Below are 19789 nucleotides of genomic sequence, written 5' to 3' on the forward strand. Positions count from 1 at the left end.
GCCAGTCTTTGGCATCTTGAAAATCTAAGATGGCGCCTCCCGCACTTTCCCTTCGTCCCCGATGGATCAAAATGGCGCCTCCCGCGCTTTTCCTTCTTCCCCGCCGAGTTAAGATGGCGCCTCCTGCGCTTTCCCGCCGCTGCCGCTGCTGTTAACGCTGTTGCTGGCGATTATATTTATTTTACTATCCTGTAATGGCGACGCCCTATGGTCTTCGCGCCTCCCCGATCGCTGCTGCCAACGCCGCTCTCCGCGGTATTTTTATTTTTCTATCGCGCTTCAATATTTGCTCCATTAATTGAAGAACCGTTCCCGTCGTGGAGTGGACCCTCTGGGATACTTCCCTCCCTCTTCTTAGGTCCGAACGCTGCCCGGCTTCGAAGCACCGGCCGCGCCCTGTGTGCTCCACCCTCTCTCTCTCTGTTTGCTTCCCGACTCGCTGCCCGGCCCCGTTGCAGAGCCACTCGATCGAGCTCTAGCCCGCCGCAGCCCAGGAAGGATCAGTGCACTACCTGCCACCAGCCCGATTAGCTGGGAAACCACAGACTGGAGAACCAAGCCTGGCTCTCGACAGTCTCTCCTGCACTTTCCAATTCGATGATTTGGAGGGCGGTTGCCCACGGTCAACGCCCGTTTCTCGAGTTTCTTTGGATTTTTTTTTTCTTTTCTCCTGGCTTCGACCTTCAATAACGTCGTCTGAGGTGCTGCCGAGTTGCAGGTAAGTTTGTTTCTTACTCGTCGCCAGTATTATGTCCGTGTATAATTGAGACACGGACTGCAGGAGTTGATTATAACAAGTCTTTACTGAATGGAGACAACCTGGAAACTGAAACTACAGAAGCCTGCTAGGGCCTTTTATACAGGGGTGGTCACTGCCGGTACTGCAGTCTGAGACCAGTTATTCCCTTAAAGGTACATACACAACATGGTCCACTCCATCAGTGCCCTTTCTGTTGCCTGTCTGGCAGCCAGCCCAGTCTGTTACAGCCCAGGCCGAGATAGTGCAGTCTGAAGCCGGGCCCATTAGGCCCAGAGCTGCTCTAAGCCACCCTCCAAGGCCATCTGCAGTCCCCTCAATTGAAGGTCAGCACCGTTCCACCACCCATACTGCAGCCACTAAGGAAGCACCATGTAGGAGCACCAGGATAGGCAAAGTCACACAGAAGACAGACACTAAGGGCAGGATTTTCATTGGGCCGTGGAGTCGGGATTGGAGGCGTGTAGGGGGTTAAAATCCCGAAATCGGGGTGGGGGGGGCACGAACCCATCCCGCCCCCAAACCGCCTCAATGCCAGTTTCAAAGGAGGCAAGTACCCGACCCGCACTGGGACCCGCCTCCCCGAGGCGGGAAGGGGATTAGTGCCAATTTACTGCCCGTTAACAGGTAGTTAACAGGCAGTTTTTAGCCTAATCCCTATTTTCATTGTTGAAATGTGGGATTCCCGACGGCTCCAAACCATGCCAAGTTAGTGAGGCGGGCTGTCGGGTTGAAGGGCTTAGAGGGGTTGAGATATCTGTATTCAGGTGAGTGATGGGTGCATGAGTGCAGAGGTAAGCATGTTTGGTGTGTTTAAAGTGTTTAAAGAAGTTTTACTTACATTTACTTACCTTTACAGCCTTCCTTCCTTCAGGTCTCGGGAGTCCCTCATCTCACCGGCACAGAAATCAGAATGGCCGCGATCTGTCAAAAGTTCCAGCATTCAGCTTTCTGTTCCGGGGATATCTTTAAATCATCCTGACAGGAAGAAATTAACCTGAAGTACAGATTGTCAGTGTTTGACAGCTTCAAACAGCTGTGAAACGCTGATATTTCATCTGTCAAAAGGTCTTGACAGATGAAATATCAATCTGTGACATCACCTGTTGCCGAGTGGCCCTTAATTGGCCTGCTGAGCCCACTGGGTGGGCTCAACAAGGTCAATCAAGTCAAAATCGCGTGGGTTGGCTAGAACTCAATGGAGGCGGGACTACAACCCCGAAAGTTGTAGTCCCGCCTCCTACCTGACTCCTCAATGAAAATCCAGCCCTAAGGGAATGCACAAAGGTGATTCGTTTATTTTTGTATGCATTATGTAGTGATTGAATTCATAAATTTGGATTGCAATGTGCATTTTCTGGTGGTTTTTATTTTTATGTTGTCAGAAAGAGGACGATGTGATGGTCAATGATAGAGGAAAGCTAGGAGTGTGGGACTGTTGGTAAATGGGAAGGTGTGGTTGAGGTTATTTGTATCGCTCATGAATTATTTGATCATGTAGCACCCAGGCAGAAAGGAGCTGTCTACGTTGTACCCTCCATTTGTCTTCCTGTTCTTTTACTACCTGTTGCACTTCCTCCTCCTCCACTTCCTCCACCTCCTCCTCCTCTTCCTTGTGCTCCTGCTCCTCAGTTTCTCACTTGATAGGTGGTGGCAAGGGCTGTTCCCTCATAATGGTGAGGTTCTACAGCGTGCAGCATACTTCCACAAATCTTGATACCCGCTCAGATGAGTACAGCAGGGCTCCTCCAGAGTGGTCCAGACAGTGGAAGCGTTGTTTGAGGACAGCGATGGTGTGCTCTATAACGTTCCCTGTGGCAGCATGGCTCTTGTATGCCTGCTGTGCATGTGTGTGTAGGTTCTACCCGGAGTCATGAGCCATGTCATGAGGGGCTAACCCTTGTTGCCCAGTAGCCAGTCTTTGACTTGCTGTGGTGGGTCAAATACAGGTGGCACAGAGGACTACCGCAGAATGAAGGAATCGTGACTGCTGCCAGGATAACGGGCATTCACCTGCATGATGTGCTGCCTGTGGTCGCACACCAGCTGCACATTCAGGGAGTGGAATCCCTTTTGGTTCATGAAAATGGTAGAGTTGATATGAGGCACACGCTAAACAATGTGCGTGCAGTCAGTGGGACCCTGCACCATGGGGAAGCCTGCAATCCGTGCAAAACCTTATGCTCACTCCGCCGGCTTGTCTGTGGCAAGAGGGAATGAGATGAAGCTGTCTCTCTGTGTATAGAGAGCCTCAGTGAGGTCCCTTATGCAGCAGTGTACTGCAAACTACAAGTTGCTTGTATCTCCAGCAACAGCCTGGAAGGAGACAGTTGCGTAAAAGTTAAGCGCCACCTTCACCTTGATAGCCACAGACAATGCTGCTCTTGCCCTGCTTTGAGGCTGAAGTTGTGGCCGCAGCAGTTGGCACATTTCAGTCACAACCTCTTTTGTGAAGCGAAGACATCTCATGCATTGGTCCTCGTGGAAGTTGAGGTAAGACAATTGCTCCCCGAAGACCCTCAGTGGATATGGCCTCCTGCTGAGAGCCCTTCTACCTCGCCTCCTCCTCCCTCTTTGACATGCAGGTACAACAAGCAATTAGGAAAGCAAATGGTATGCTAGCCTTTATTACAAAAGGATTGGAGTATAAGATGAAAGAAATCTTACTGTAATTATACAGGGCCTTGGTGAGACCACACCTGGAGTATTGTGTACAGTTTTGGTCTCCTTACCTAAGGAAGGATATACTTGCCATGGAGGGAGTGCAACAAAAGTTCACCAGACTGATTCCTGGGATGGGGGGATTGTCCTATGAGGAGAGATTGAGGAGACTAGGCCAATATTCCCTAGAATTTAGAAGAATGAAAGGTGATAACATTGAAACATATAAAATTCTTACAGGGCTTGACAGGGTAGATGCTGGGAGGATGTTTCCCCTGGCTGGTGAGTCTAGAACCAGGGCTCACAGTCTCAGAATAAGGGGTCAGCCATTTAGGACTGAGGTGAGGAGAAATTTCTTCACTCAAAGGGTTGTGAATCTTTGGAATTCTCTACCCCAGAGGGCTGTGGATGCTCAGTCGTTGAGTATATTCAAGACAGAGTTTGATAGATTTTTGAATATTAAGGGAATCAAAGGATATGGGGATAGTGCAGGAAGGTGGAGTTGAGGTAGACGATCAGCCATGATATTATTGAATGGTGGAGCAGGCTTGAAGGGCCAAATGGCCGACTCCCTTTCCTATTTCTTTTATTACAACAGAGAAAGCTATTGTTTCTTTTATGTTCTTTTGTTCTCTTCCAGCAGTTTGTCCTGCTCTGTGTGGCCTCTCTTCATTCTCCAGGTCAAGCTCAATTCCCAGAGGAAGGGCAGGATTTTCATTGAGCCGTGGAGGCGGGATTGGAGGCATGTAGGGGGTTAAAATTGCAAAAACTGGCGTGCGGGACACCCCCCGCCTGGTTCCCGACTCCGCGCAATTTTAACTCAGGCGTGTCTGATGGTCCCGACTCCGCACCCAACAGGCGGGACTGGTCGTTAAGGCCCTTAACAAGCACTAAATGGCCTCTATAATCCTATTTTAAAAGGCCCTTGCGATTTTAACCCTTTTCCCAGGTGAAACACGCCTGGTGGGAAACACGACGGTGAAACCTGGCGGGAGCACTATTGGATTGCTGACTATCAACTGCAGGCCAACCATTAAAGAGGAGATTTGATCAGCCATCATTTGCAGGTGGCAAGACTTAGTGGTCTCAGGTCTGGGGCAACTTTTAGAAGGCTTAACCACACCTGTGGAAGGTTGGAGCCTGACACCCATCTCCAGTGTGACCTCCTGGGAAACCCCTCTTGCCACCTTCCCTCAGCGCTTCCTCAACTGAGGCATACACCAGAAGCATGGGAGTCATCTAATTCCTTCCCATCTGGGCATTAGAGGAGCTCGAGCACCAGCCGCAGCACCAGCAGAACCAGGAACAATAGCAGCACCAGCAACAACAGCAGCAGCAGGAGTGCCAGGCTGCTGCTCACCCACCTGAGGCTGCACAGGCCAGAAGGGGCCATCGCCTGGAAGCCCGTCGGCGCAGGAGATACCCCCCAAACAGGGTCTACAGAAACAGGGTCAGCTATCTCAACATGTCTGAGCAGCAGTGCCAAAGACTTTCGCGAGAGGTAGTGACTGACATCTGCGCAATGCTACAGCAAGACCTGCTGTCCAGAGGACCAGGTGGACAAGCATTACCAATGGCCATCAAAGTCACCACCGCACTCAACTTTTTTGCCTCAGGCTCATTCCAGGGATCAGCAGCAGACATCAGCGGCATCTCCCAGGCAGCCGCACACACTTCCATCACGCAGGTAACCGATGCCCTCTTTGCCCTCGCGCACAATCACGTCCATTTCACCAAGGATCGAGCAAGTGTCACGGTGCGAGCGGTTGGATTAGCTCATCTGGCAGGCTTTACAAGGGTGCAGGGCATCGTTGACTGCACACATGTGGCCCTTAAGGCACCCCATCGCAATCCAGGTATTTTTGTCAACCGCAAGGGCTTCCACTCCCTTAACATTCAGCTGGTGCGTGACCACAAGAAGGAAATTTTGCATGTTTGTGCCAAGTACCCTGGCCGTTGCCATGATTCCTTCATACTGCGCCAGTCTAGTGTGCCACCGCTATTCAGTCTGCCAGACCAACTTAACGGATGGCTACTTGGAGACAAGGGCTATCCCCTGAGGACGTGGTTAATGACACCGTTGAGGAGATCATCCAACGAAGCTGAGGAGAGCTACAACTTCAGCCACATGTCCACCAGAACCATAATCGAGCAAACCATCGGTTTGCTGAAGATGCGCTTCAGATTCCTGGATAGATCAGGTGGAGCCCTGCAGTACTCAGCAGCCAGGGTCTCCAGAATCATCGTGGTTTGCTGTGCACTTCACAACATGGCACAGCGTCGTGGCTTGCAGATTCCTGAGGACCAAGTGACCCCTCACATATCCTCCTCAGATGAGGAGGAGGAGGAGGAGGAGGAGGGGAGCGAAAACAAACATCCTGCAGAGGCTCATCAACCAGCGGCAGCATTACGCGAGAACATTGCTGCCCGGGATGCAAGGAACACACTCATCCTGGCCAGATTTGCTTAGCCTAGTCAATCAAACACTTTTGCCTCGCAACTTCTTACCAGAGCATTGACAATGGCCAAGAACCAGGGGATTCCTATCACTCTGACCACCATACCGACAGTTGCAAGTATGCCTAAGCCCTCAGTGTGAAAGTCCCAATAGCGAAATGACAGATGATACAACTGCAACATTTGCCATCAGAAATTTTATGTACAATAACGAAGTGATGGCATTTTTACAGTAAACACAAAATTGCACCCAAGTGACTACCCTTGTGACTATTTGTGCAGAATTTTCCTCTTAAATGTGCTCCTACGTGATGCCTCCCCTGTGGCTGCAGCAGATGTGGAGGCCCTTTGCTCACTTTGCTGCTGCTCCTGTCTCGACACCTTTGGTGGGTGTCCTCTGGGGTGGCGAGCCTTTGAGGGCTCATCAACAGTCTGATGCTCCTGCGGCACTTGGGTGTGGACTCCGGTGGGGACCGAGGGCTCTGCAGTGGCATGGAAGTGTGAGCGCTTGGAGAGGAGCCCCCACTTCCTTGAGGTCTGCCACCAACCTCCCTCTCATGGGTCAAGTCCCCCTCAGTGCCTGCAAGTGGCTGGAGAGCACCTTGCCGCACATCAGGGGGGCCATGTGGACCCGTACCTGCAATGGCAGTCCTACTCAGAAGGGCTTCCTTGAAGGTCTGGTTTCTTTGTTCAATAGATGCCCATCGCTCCTCAAGAGATGTCAATCTATTCTGAACAATGACCATGTTTTCCATACCCTGGTGACTTATCTCCTCCATGGCCATAGCCATCCTCTCCTCTACCGTAGCCATCCTCGCCTCTATGGTAGCCATCCCTTCCACGGAGGTTGCCATCCTTTCCATGGTGATGCGTTCATGTGCCAATGACTCCACAAGGGCCCTGCTCATGTTCGCTATGGACTCCTCCATTTGCTCCACACTCGCAGCGACCCTAGAGACAAAACCTGCCAGAGACTCCTGCATCTGTGCCTGGAGTTCCATCACCGCTGATCTCATGGATGGACCCAGAGGCAGAGGGTCGACATGCTGCTGAGCCGAGCTGGAAGAGTCCTGCGCCCTCTGACTAGGGCTCTCCACTGCTGTCCCTGTCTCCACAATCTGCTGATTCTCACTTGTGAGCTGTGATACACCAGGTGACATCACTACTCTATGTCCCGAAGGTCCCACCGAGGTGTGAGTGTCTGCGCTGGTGCTGGGTGCGCTGAATTCTGCTGACGCTGCGCCCACAGAGGTTGCAGCTTCCTCTGAGGAGTCTGGCTGCTCAGCCTCTTCTTCCTGGCTGGGGGGGACAGATGCTTGTGATGGTCCTGTGGGGGAGTAAAGGAAAGAGTCAGAGATGTGATGCCAAGGCTACATGCACATTGCTTTTTGCAGATGCTCATAAGTCCATCTGTTAGAGCTTCACAATCATTATCAGCGACTCATGCAATGTCAAGGAGAGAGATGGGAAACTTTTCTGTCACCAGTTTGCTGTGTTGAACCCATCTGTCCGTCCCCCACATGCGCATCATCCTCCAGTCCCACTATTTCGAGTACCACCTCCTCCCAGGGGGTCAGGTGGACTATTGAGGCTGTCCCTCCTCCTGCCCTCGCTCGCTCTCTTTTGCTGTGCGCTCTCTTTTCCTGCAATGAGGGAGTCAAGTGGAGGTTGAGTGAGAATGAAAGTGTGCGTGTAGAGATTGCATAGCATAGATACTTAGAAGGAGACAAAGATGGAGTGAGGTGGCAAGCCCAAGGGCCCAAGGGCCCTCCCTGTGTGTTGTCAGTTGTTTTCATAGCATCAGAGTGATAAGGGAGTGTGAGGGCTGCATAGTTGAATAGTTATGTGAATGTGAGCATAGAGAGAGAGGGAATGGTTAAGGGTGCATGGATGTCAGTGTCAAGTGGGATGTGGAGGAAGAGATTGCTAAAGCTGAGTGCTGGTGAGGAAAGGCAATGGGGGCCAGATTGAGGGTGATGGGAAATTCATACTCACTTTTCCAGTGCGCGAATGTCATGAAATTTCTTCCGACACTGAATCCAGGTTCGCCGTGTGACTCCCAAAGAGTTGACCTCCTCAGCCATCTGCATCCACACTGCCTTAGTCTGCTTGGGGGGCCTCTTCCTCCCTGAGGAAGGGAAGAGCACCTCCCTGTTGGCCCTAGCCCCATCCACCAATGCCTGCAGGGCCACCTCGTCAAAGCGAGGAGCTGATCTGGGGCTCCCGCTTGACATTTTGGTTGCAGTTCCCTCTTACACCAAATGGAGAAAGATTGGAAGCCTGCAGAAGAAGCAAGGCTTGCTGTGGACCTTAAATGCAGCAGCAATGATTGCGTCATCGGAGGTGACTTACAGTCATGAAAAACCCATTTGTCAAGGGTTCCCACACATTGGAAATCAATTGGACAATTAAGTTAAAATTGCATCAATCTCCCACAGCCATTTAGATTCGGGTGGATAACACGAAATGCGGATAACACGACACCATCCCGCACCTGAGTTAAAATCCTGCCCAAAGTCTTACCAGGCCATCCATGTCTGAAAGCAACTTGTTTCAGCACAAGCTTTTAAATCAACAGAAATGTACTTCAGCACCATCCAGATCACTCCCTGTAGACTATTGAAACTTTAGCCAATTATAGGAAAGGTCCTAAACATGTACAATTGCACCAGCAGCCAGAAGAAATAATCCAGCAACTAACTTATAAATAGTTCCTGATCCCTTAAATAGCGCTGGTGGGGGTTTCTTCATTTTGTTTAACGTGCGTTCAGCTGTGCGAGGTTAAGACAGGGCTGGAGTGTGGAGTTCAAAAATGGCAGTGTGGGCATCAAATTAGCATTACACACTGATTGACGTCATAATCTGCTCGCTCTGCATGCTGCCGGCGGTCGTTAGTTGTGTGCGCACAGACCCCTTTAACAAGATGGCGTCCTGCGTACTTCCCGTCAGAAGTGTGCACGTGCACCCCGAACCCCATTTTCGAGCGTTAGGTTGCAGCATAGCGCCTCAAAACGGGGGCTACGCAGCTCAATTTTGCCCCCACACAAAATTTAACATGACTGCAAAAAAAAATCTCATCAACGATAAAGGGAGCAATGAGGCAATATTTTTCACAAAAACATTTCCTGTTTCAATTTCCAACATTGACTTCTTTTCATCACTAAATAATGGGTGATATTTCTGAAGTAATCAAAGAGGGCCATTATTAAAATAACATTAAAATACTGGAAATTGTAATGAAGGGAAATGTGGGGCAATTACTCTCAAACCCATCATATCTTTAGAATAAAATTTAGTGTCTGTCATGACCACCAGCTACATTGTGACCTCCATCATCATCATCATCAGACTGCCTGCTGATTATCTTCTTCCACAGTGATTAATTCTCTGCATTTTTCCACTTTTTAATTGGTTACTGTGTCCATTTTATACTTTCATCATACACCAATCATATTATGTAAATCCTCCAACCCCACCACCCCACCCGCAATCACATTCCATCAAAAATCCTCTGACTAATAACATTGCAGCAAAAAGAGAATTCTCTGGGATGCAGCTGCCATGACAACACCCGTCCTAGTTCAGAGCAGAGGAAAGCTTTTGGTAATAGCGTGGCTTTAAATGCGAATTATCACACCACCCTAGTGGCACCGAAATGACCTGTAGCAACCTGCAATCCCACGTACTGTGCTCCAATGTTGAGGCACCTGAGCTTCTGCACCAGCCTCTACCAGATTTGTCCACGCTCCACTCCTGGGTTTAACTTTACTTTAATTTTATTTTCTCCTCTGCATTTTTGTAAATCAGCCCACTTCCCCCAAACTCAACCCAGCACCCGCCTCTACCCTAAGCCTCGACAGGAGCCTCCCCCATTCTACCTGCACCCATCTCCTCAACACCTGCCTCTTGTAGGCTCAAGTCCCATGTCATCAGTCCATGACCAATGCCACAAGAAACCCGTTAGTATTATTAATTCTCAGTACCATCCAACAAGGATTTGTTCCATTTAGCCTTCTCTTTTTGGGATAAGTAGCATATGAGATTTTGTTAAATTTTGAGGGTGAAAATCAGTTTGCACAGCACAATGGAAGATAGCAAACCATCACAAATTGGCCGTGATTAGTTATTTACTTCAGCTGTTTAAGAATCCACATGTCCAGTGCCTGGTTATTTTTGAATATTAAACACCTTCATACTGTGGTGTCTTTAAAATTAAAGAATGAATCACATTCTTGGGTCTTATCGAGCAATGTTGGTGTTGGGGGTTGGAACACATCTCCACTTGGGACCTGGTGTTGGTAACAAGCATTCCCAGAATTAATGTCTTTAATGTTCCAAAGCAAAAGATAATCCATTGGTATAAAGAAATAGGCCGTCTAGATAATGTTTCAATAGAGTGACCGGGTCAGAGAGTCGGGGCTAGGGTGTCGTAGCTTCATCTCCACCCCACGTTCCCTGTGAGCATGGCTTCCCCACTGGGAGTGTGCGATCGCAAAATTACTCCTAGTATGTAGAGTGAAGTCAACTCCTTGCCTTGTGTTTGGACAGCCGAAAGCAGAAGAACATAACAGTTGGCCCTAATCAGTCCAGACTGCAGTCACTACATCGGTATTAACTTGACATTCACCGACTGCAGTGATACCTCATAAAGTGCTTTGTACCATCTTAATTCTCTATGTGGGGCCTTGATACCTATAGCATTTTGTAAATAATATACAATTATTAAAATATATGTTGATAGGGTAAAATGAAGAAGAGTGGGAGAAGGTTCATGTGGAGCATAAACACCGGCATAGAACCAGTTGGGCTGAACGGCCTGTTTCTGTGCTGTAAATACTTTGCAATTCTATATGGGGTTGGGCGGGGTCTATTCACAGACTATGAAAGCGATATGATGTGGGGAATGTAGTGATTTAATTAATACAATTTTTAAAATTGCAGTGAATTCAATATTTAGAGAACAAGTTACATTTAATTAAAACTACAGAAATAAGAATGGTATACAAAATAAAATTACAAATATAGAATTAAAGTAGCATAACAATTCACCCAACACAATAGAAATTACAGCGCCAGTCATTATATCAAATCTGAATGAAAGCTGGTTATGATTTATTTCATTAAAATTAGATTTTCACATCACTGAAGTGACAGGACCATTAACACGCCATCGAGTACAAATTGTGACTAGTTTCAGTATTTACAGCACACATTGTTACATATGCAATACCTTCCACACGACACTGATTTTCACAGAAAAACAGATGAATCGCAGACTGCGATTCTCAAAGCACCTGCCCCAGAGACTCGCAATACAAACAGGATTTGAATGATTTAATCACCATGTACTGGGCCCTGATTGCAGGGAATGGCTGTCCCCTCGTGCATTAAATTCAAGGGCATTGGCTTCCCAGTTTTACAGAACAATGGACGGAGTGCGGACGGCGGCAGTAAAAATCCCAGCATTTCATGTGGTAGAAACATAATCCTATAGCCTCAATGATCAATCCACAACAAGAACTTGCTGTTATAGGGCACCTTCAATGTAGCAAAGCATCCTGTGGTGCTTCATAAAAAGGGTGAGGGGGGGAGGAGGACAGAGAGAGAAGGAGTAACTGAGTTGGGGGAGTATACGATGGTGTGGTCTAAGAGTTCGTTTTTGGACTAGATTTTCCAATCAGAATTATTTTAATGCCATTAACACATTTAATTTGAACAGGCTAAAACCATAACCAGTCTGAACTATATGTGACTCCAGTCCCACACCAAAGTTGTTGACTCTTAATTTCCCTGTGACGTGGTATCAAACTGCTACAAAGAAATACAGAGCATCTAGGGATGGGCAACAAATGCTGGCCTAGCCAGCGACAACCATATAGCAAGAATTTATATATTGTTTTTAAAGGCAACATTGCTCTTCATCATCCTGTATGTTGTATTTTATTAAACATTCGCCCCCTCCACCACCAGCGCATCGTGGCTGCAGTGTGTACTATCCAAAGGATGCACTGCAGTCATTTATCAAGGCTTCTTCAGCAGCACCTCCCAAACCCGTGGCCTCCACCACCTAGAAGGACAAGAGCAGCAGGTGCATGGGAACACCACCACCTCCAAGTTCCTCTCAAAGTCACACAGCACTCCAACTTGGACCTATATCACCATTCCTTCATCATCAAAATCCTGGAACTTCCCACCTAGCAGCACTGTAGGAGTGCTTTCACCACACGGGCTGCATCAGTTCAAGAAGAAGGACAACCACCACCTTCAGACGGGCAACTAGGGATTGGCAACAGCTGGTGCTGCTCGCGATGCCCGCATCCCGAGAATGAATAAAAGTAAAATCATGCATTGGCACTGGAAGCACTGAATGCAATTACTGGGGCACTGCCAAAAAAGCATCCAGTATTACAGTCAATCAGGGAGTCACACTGTGGTAAACCACTGTCATACCTGTCTGTGTCTGTATGTGTATTCCACTAGGTACAGGTCTGGACATGCCTCGGCTGACTCCTCCCACTATTCCAGGTATATAAGTGACTACCTCCCAGTCCCTTAGTATTCTGGACGGGTCGACCACTCGAGACTAGACCTTCATTCTTTAGTTAATAAAAGCCTGATTGTTACTCGCTCAACTTCAGTCTTTTGAGTAATTGATGGCGCATCACACACATCTTAGCGGCGCCATTGAGGGGCTGCTGTCGCACCCTGCTTTGGTGAAGGGGAGCCTCCACCTGCAGTAATTGTCTGCCAAATCAGAGTATTGTCACCTCTGTTTGCAGCGTCGATACTGGCGACTGGGCACAGTGTGTTTCTTGTGGGGCATGACCTTTCTTCCATACCTCCCTAGCTCCTCTGCTTCTTCCAGGTATGCCAGATAAAGTGATTCCCGCTGGTGCCAGCAGTGGCGTTGGGGGAAAGACATCATTTACTTCAGTTGACACATGAATCTCTGTAGCAAGGAGGAAAAAAAAGGAAAATAGTTAAGAAATAGCTAAAGCACATTTATCTTTATTTTACGGTGTCCCTTTCCTGACATCAAGAATGCTTCCTGCCATCAGCAACCCCAGGCACTCATTTAAAATGGGCGTTCTTCACATCAGGTATCCTGTACACCAGAACTCCAAAACTGCCTGCATGGCCGGCAGAACTTCCTCCCTATCCAGTTCCCGAACTACTGCCCGAAAATCAGGGCTAGTGACCATAAGAAAGCAAGCTAAATGTGCATATTGCAGGAGATGTGAATGTATCTGAGCTAAAACATTTCTATTACTACACAAGTTATTCATCAAAATAATTCTGAATTCAATAATTGTGTTTATAGTGACAACAAAATTAAAACAAAGGCCAGAATTTTGCCTACCTGGGTGGGTCCGGGGCGGGCGGCGTCTGTGGGGGGTCACGACCCCGCTACTGGCTCCATCGCACTGCTGAAAACAAACTTACATTAATAGGGCCTATTATGCCCGCCCAGCACGTTACCCGGACCATTTAGAGGAGCGGGTCTGGTGACATCATTCATGACGCGTTTTCAGCCGGGATCTTTAAAGGGACCATGGCCACATTATATTTGAAGTTTAATCTAACATAGTGCTGTCAGTGTTCTACAGCATTGGAGTGCTGCAAACACTGACAATGACTGCACAGAGGCAGAGGGCTGCACCCAGGAACTCCGATGACTCCCTCCATATGCTTATGGAGGGAGTCACAGCACGCAGGAGTGTCCTCTTCCCTTCCGATGGGCAGAAGAGACCTCCCCAGGAGACCATCGCAGCCTGGTTGTAGATTGCAGAGGAGGGCACAAGCAGTAATGTGTTCAGGAGTACCTGGTGCAGTGCTGCAAACGTATCAATATTCTCATTAGATCAGGGAACATTAGTACAAAGCCACAATCAACTTCATCCTGCTGTGTCTCTCATCACATCCCCATCACTCTGCCTTCCTTACCCTATTCCTGCACATCCTTACTCACACCAACTTACCTTGCACCTCTACCCATCCCTCTCTCTCCACATTATCACATCCCCATCACACTAGCCACCCCTCACACTCACCCTCATCCTAGTGCCATTATACCAAGCAATAAAACCAAAGCATAGCCACTTGGATGGTTTATCCAATGTTTATGTAAAGTTTCTGCTAATGTGGTGTCAAAAATTGAAATCTTTATTTTCAACACTTTCTGGTCTTGGACAGATTTATGTGCACCTTTGCAAGTGGCTTCGTGATTTGCAGTGAATGGTGAGACATAACGGTACCCCCCGCAATGGCAATGAGTGTGAAAGGAATGGCTTGGACATTGTAGGGATGCTTTATGCTGTTGGTGTGGGGTGGTGCCAACCAGGTGCGACATGTGGCAGCCATATGGGTGTACAGCATAAAGTTAACCTAATCTGTCCATGATGAGGCCATCCCTGGCCTCTCGGGCAGCAATGTGCTCGGATGCTGATGCCCTCTGTCCTGTGCAGCATCAGGTGATTGCAGAGAAGGTTGGTGTTGTTGTTGGTGCTGCTGGTGTGCCTGGTGCTGCTGGTGTGCCTGGTGCTGCTGGTGTTGGGGCGCATCATGGTCCGATTCTGAGGACCAAGGTGAGACAGTATAAACGGCACCCATGCTGATGGAATAGATGGCGGGTGAAGTACAGATTACAGAAGCATTCTGTCAATGGTGAGCGAGTTATTCCAATGAGGCGAGATGGATGGAGACTTTGCTGGAAAGACTTGCAGCCTGCAGAATCTGTGCTGGAAATGGACTGAACAACAGCTTCTGCCTGAGGAAAGTGATCATCTGTCAGGTGGAGCTTTTACTGCACATTTGATGCTGTCAAGTAATCAGCTGGAGCAATGGCCACGGGACTCCCACCTCAGGTTGACAGACATGCTTCCTGAGCAGCGTGGTTCCAGTGGCCATGCAGTTAAATTTTAAAAGTAATTGTAAAAAGCCTGTTAAGGGTCTGACAACTAACTGTTAATCATCTCGGTTGGGTCGCCCGCCGTTGCCAGTTGGGTCGGCTCCGCGATGACAGACGCGCCTGGGGGAAAGGCGCGTGGGGGCGGGATGACAGCGGGTTCCTGACCCCCTGTCAAAAATAACAACTTTCCCACCCGACCCGCCACCGATCGCACCGGCTACCACCCCGGAAAATTCCAGCCAAAGCGTTTTGTAGAGCCAAGAACATCAAATATGTAACAGGAAGAACATCACAGCACATCAAGTCTGCTCCTTCCATCTAGCCACATTCAATCTGCATTGTCGTGGACTATGTCCAATTTATTTAATTTCCTAACGGAAGTGGCCAATCATGGGTAAAACTGCCAAGTGAGAACTCCCTGCAATTTATTTCCTGACCTCCGATGGAAACTGAGCAAAAACTGCAGAATATTACTCTTAACACTGAAGTTCAAACTACTTAACCCACAATGATTTTGTTCCACAGCTGATACTTCTAACACTATCTGGATCCATAGTGTTGCAGAACAGGTTTTGATTATATATGGCTACGCATAACCCTATCAAATTCAATTGCTTCTCATCATCAAATATTAATTGAGCTCCTTTAAAAAATGAGACACAGAATGCACTGCCTTTGGTCAATCTTTTAGATACCTACTAATAAGAAAGAAGAAAGAAAAACTTGCATTTATATAGCACCGTTCATAACCACCAGATGTCCCCAAGTGTTTGACAGCCAATGAAGTCTTTTTTGAAGTGGAGTCACTGTTGTAATGTAGGAAACACAGCAGTCAATTTGTGCACAGCAAGCTCCCACAAACAGCCATGTGATAATGACCAGATAATGGCCCGGTTCAGCTGTCGGCGCGCTGTGCTTGCCTGATCCAGCGGCGTAGTTAGTGCGATGTGCCGGCTGGGATCAGGTGAGTACTGGGCAGCCAATCAGGGGAGGGGAAACTTCATTCATGAGTTTGATAGTAAGAACTGTCAAACTCATGAAAACTACGGGCGCGCAAAACACTACTTAAACTTTAAATAAAATTTTAAAAAACATCCCAATAATTAAATGAACTATAAATAACTTTAAAAAACTATTTTAAACAATTAATCAAATTTTTGAAAAAAATAATTTTTTAAGAAATCGGGTCTAAAAAGAAACTTACCTTACTGTAAAGTCCTTAAAAACAATAAAGCTGTGGAAAAAATGTTATAATTTTAAATAATAGACCACTTACCTTAAAGAATCAAGTCCTTACGCCTCCTTTTTACATTTCTAAAAAGTTCAGGCACTTACACACGGGCAAACCTGTCAAAAAGAAGGAAGTTCAATGCGTGCGCGCAACCTCTGAACCCCTTGGAGGAAATGCCGGTTTCCCGCGCATGCGCTGTGCATGCTGAAATCCGGCACTTCCAATGGGCCCACGCGTGAGTACCCTGTCCGTACTCACGCGTTGGGACCGGAATTACTGGGCCATTCTGTTTTAGTGATGTTGGTTGAGAGATAAATATTGGCCAGGACACCGGGGATAACCCCCCTGTGCTTCTTCGAAATAGTGCCAGAGGATCTTTTACGTTCACCTGAGAGAGCAGACGGGGCCTCATTTTAATGTCTCATCCAAAAGACGTCACCTCCAACAGTGCAGCACTCCCTCGGAGTGTCAGCCAAGATTTTTGTGCAAGACTCTGGATTGGGACTTGAACCCACAACCTTCTAACTCAGAGGCAAGAGTGCTACCAACTGAGCCACTGGCTGACACAATAGAAAATATTCTTCCTGTCCTCCCTGAGCCACTACTAGCTGAATAGTCCACTTTGGCATGGCAACTGATGAAATCTGGCATTGCCACCTGCATAAGTCTGTAGATATGTACAAGGATCAATCTAAGTACAGTATCTTAAGTGTCAGCTGTGGTTCAGTTGATAGAATTCTCTTCTCTGAGTCAGAAGGTTGTGGGTTCAAGTCCTATTCCAGAGCACAAAATCTAGGCTGATGCTCCAGTGCAATACTGAGGGAGTGCTGCACTGCCGGAGGTGCCGCATTTCGGATGAGACGTTAAACCATCTGCCCTCTCATGTGGATGTAAAAAACCCCGTAGTGCTATTTCGAAGAAGAGCGGGGGAGTTTTCCTCAGTGTCCTAGTCAATAATTATCCCTCAACCAGTATCACTAAAAAAAAACTGATTATCTGGTCATTGTCACATTGCTATTGTGGGCCTTGCTGTGTGTGTACCAGCTGCTGCATTCCCGTACATTACAACAGTGAAGTAAAAACTACTTAATTGGCTGCAAAGTTAATTGGGACATCCTGAGGTCGTGGAAGGTGCTATATAAATGCGAGCCTTTCTTTTCACTGTCGCTTTAAAATTGCCAGCTGGTTGCAGTTCCAAATCCTCCTCCAATTTCTCACCATGATCATAAATTGTTTACTTCGACTAATTCCAGTGAAACATTCAATTGCGAACAATGCAGAAAGCAAAACTGAGAAATTGATACTAATTTATGCTAAATGCAGGATAACATATGTTAATGTTTGCTAATGATACTTATCACCATTTTATAAAAGGCAGCGTGACTGAAATGAATGCAAAAACCGATCACCAATGTGTTCCAAGAGAGAATAAAGGACGCAATTTAACCTTCACAGAGGAGAAAGCTGTAACTGACAATGAGCAGAAACAGTTTAGTGACTGAGCATTTAATAAGGCAAAAGAGAATGGCAGCTGTTTGAAGGAATGCCGTTCAGCTGCAGGGTGACCTTTTATCTGCAGAAATGAAAAGAAAAGCAACTCAAAATATACTTGTCCCATTACCATCTCCTTTTGCCTGGCACCATCTCTTAATGTCTCTTAATCTCTCCTGCCTTCCACCCTATCACAGACCTTCCCCTTTGTTCTTTCATCCCCTCCCCCCTTTCCCTGCCCCCTGCACTTGCTTAAAAACATATTCCATCTCCAGCTTTTTCCAGTTCTGACGAAGGGCCATCGACCTGAAACGTTAACTCTGTTTCTCTCTCCACAGATGCTGCCTGACCTGCTGAGTATTTCCAGCATTTTCTGGTTTTATTTCAGATTTCCAGCATCCGTGGTATTTTGCTTTTGTAACTCAAAATATACTGCAGGTTTGCCAGCATCCGAAAGACGAAAATATGCCGATGCTTCAGGTGGGGACTTCTTATCCCTTTGCCTGTTGAAGGATCTCACCTGAAACATTAACGGATCTCTCCTTTGCTCAAAAATTGATGGACCTGCTGTGTACTTCCAATAGTTTTGTTTTTGATTCCTATTCCAGTCCTACACCCCTCTGGGAATTCTGGCCTCTTGTGCAACCCTCACTTCCTTTGCCCCACCATTGGCGGCCATATCTTCAGCTCTGGAATTGCCATCCCAAACCTCTCCACCTCTCTCTCCTCTTTTAAGATCTTGCTTAAAGGCAACCTCTTTGACCAAGCATTTGGTCACCTATCCTAATATCTCCTTCACTGGCTCAGTATCAATATCCATCTGATTACGCTTCTGTGAAGCGCCTTGGGATGTTTTACTACATTAAAGGCGCTATATAAATGCAAGTTGTTGTTGGACATCTTGAGAGACTTTCACAGCTCTAGCATAGTTTCATATAACAACTTCCCACAGGATGCTGTTTGCAAAGTTTTAATACAGTAATTCAGGCAAATGAACTGCAGGCAGGCTTACTTACCAGGGTAAACATGCGCCACAATATGGAATTTGTAAACAGTATACACTTTATCAAACATAGAATGGCCTTAATTCCTTAGGACCAAACCGAGCGCAGCGTCAGCATGCCGGAATGAAGAGAGACCTAAGCAAGGACTTAAGCTAGCGTCAGCCATGGCTTCGTGGTAAAACTCTCACCTCTGAGTCAGGAGGTTGATGGTTCATAATCCCACTGCAGAGACTTGAGCACCTAATCCAGGCTGACACTCCAATGCAGAATTTCGAGGGTGCTGCACTGTTGGAGGTGTTGTCTATCAGATGAGATGTTAAACTGAGATGTCTGCTCTCTCAGGTGGATGTAAAAGATCCCATGGCACAATTTCAAAGAAGAGCAGGGGAGTTATCCCGACTGTCCTGGCCAATATTTATCCCTCAACCAACATCAAATTGATTACCGCGTTTCCTACATTACAAAAGTGATTATACTTCAAAAGTACATAATTGGCAAAAAAGCGCTTTGGGAAGTCCTGAGGTTGTGAGAGAAGCTATAGAAATACAAATCTTTCTTTCTTCTTTATCAGAATCAATCAGTCAAGCTGTGGACACCTTATGAACTTCTCCCAAGGCCCAGAGGAAAGGTGGGTAATGATCGGGAAGAGGGCAAGAGGGGACGGGCAATGGCCTTCAAATATTTTCTGGATCCATGAGGAGCACTCCTGTTCCTTCCGACTCCATAAAATGCTAAAAGTTATCTAGGCTTTTCATCCCTTTATAATTGAAAGAAAGGCTTGCATTTCTATAGCGCCTTTCATGACCACCGGACGTCCCAAAGCGCTTTACAGCCAATGAAGTACTTTTTGAAGTGTAGTCACTGTTGTAATGTAGGAAACATGGCAGCCAATTTGCACACAGCAAGCTCCCACAAATGATAATGAACAGATAATCTGTTTTAGTGATGTTGATTGAGGGATACATGTTGGCCAGGACACCAGGGAGAACTCCCCTACTCTGCTTCAAAATAGTGCCATGGGATCTTTTACATTCACCTGAGAGAGCAGGCAGGGCCTCGGTTTAACATCTCATCAGAAAGACGACACACTCTGATGGAGCAGCACTCTCTCAATACTGCACTGGGAGTGTCAGCCTAGATTGAACCCACAACCTTATGACTCAGAGGTGAGGGTGCTGACACAACCTCCAGCTGTCCCTTTAAGAACCGTTGGTTCGGCTGCTCAAGTCCCAGGAATGCCTTTAACACAGAAAAAATAGACACCGAGCCAAGGAAGAAAA

This window comes from Somniosus microcephalus, chromosome 20 (genome assembly GCF_052327205.1).
Source record: "Somniosus microcephalus isolate GS21.2 chromosome 20, FLI_Smic_1.0, whole genome shotgun sequence".
Taxonomy (NCBI): domain Eukaryota; kingdom Metazoa; phylum Chordata; class Chondrichthyes; order Squaliformes; family Somniosidae; genus Somniosus; species Somniosus microcephalus.